This window comes from Tenrec ecaudatus, unplaced genomic scaffold (genome assembly GCF_050624435.1).
Source record: "Tenrec ecaudatus isolate mTenEca1 unplaced genomic scaffold, mTenEca1.hap1 Scaffold_214, whole genome shotgun sequence".
In the NCBI taxonomy this organism is placed as follows: Eukaryota; Metazoa; Chordata; class Mammalia; order Afrosoricida; family Tenrecidae; genus Tenrec; species Tenrec ecaudatus.
Genome location: NW_027458382.1, coordinates 63,951 through 65,229, shown reverse-complemented (window position 1 = coordinate 65,229; position 1,279 = coordinate 63,951).

Sequence of the window (1,279 nt, the reverse complement as noted above, 5' to 3'; positions counted from 1 at the left end):
CATGATGAATGCTGAGAGGGGGTGGATACTAGGGGGTTAAGCTCCCTGACCTTTCCCTTGCCCAGGGGAAAACTAACTATTTAAAGTAAGCTTTAGATAGAATCTTTAGAAAGAGAAATTGTTTACTTAATGCACACAATTACTCCCCAAGACATCTGTTTTGTGTCTGACTCAACTCAACCTCATAGGCTGTGAATGACCTTGAGCAGGTGCTCAAAGTCACAATGGGTTTCTATCAGGATTGAGAGTTCAGCTCTCTCAACTCTCCAACTGGTTATTAGCACCATAGTCTCATTTCTATTTGTGTATTTACTTTGTTTTAGGGGAAAACGACTCCCAATTCAACTATATTATATTAGGAACTCCTTTGCTAAGTTTTACACAAGAAAAAGGCAAAAACCGATGTTCTGGATAAAGGAGAGCATCCGCATGAGGCCACAATGGTGTCAGAAGGACCCACAATCACAGTTACTTAAATAAAATGAAACCCATCCTGTCCTGCTGACTCTGACTCATAATGACTCTGTGTAGGGATTCTGAAGTTGCTACCTTTACAGGATGTGATAACCTCATCTTTCTCCTGTGGAATGACTAGTGGCTTTGAACCAGCGACCTTGCTCTTAATAGTCCAACACTATCCAGCATTACCACCTGGGCTCCTGAAAGCTTAAATAAGACATGGAAAACAAACAGCTTTGTCACAAAACTGTGACTGAAGACAGATCAATTCATGGAGTTTCAGGAGGGCCTGTGAGAGCATGAGCGGGACCTTCAGTGGGATGTGCACACGACTGTATATCTCTGAGTCTGGCCCGGGGAGTGGACGCAAACACACTGCCTGAGGGCCAAGCTTTCCACTCCCAGTCAGCAGTAGGAAAGAACTCAATGGCGGCTGAATCTGTGGCCCCTCAAAATGAATATAGGCTCTCCACATAGGCTCTCACTGAGAGCCACAACCTATTGCTCAAAATATAAGCTCAAATATGACTTAAATGCCTAACATTCTGTTTTCTTAAACTAGGGTACTGCCAGGATCAGCTAGAGGCCTGCCTGGATGACCCATCAGGTCTGAACACCAATCTCAAAGAACTTCACACAATCCATTCCACCAGTCATGTCAAGGACAACTAGAGGTCTGCATGAGCGAGCCCAAATCACCTCCTCACTTACCCATTACAGAGGCTTGCCTGTATAACCTATCGACTAACACATTCCCATATGCTGTAATTATGAAACCAACCATCATGCTGGAATAAGGACCGATCACGATGCAAGGGTC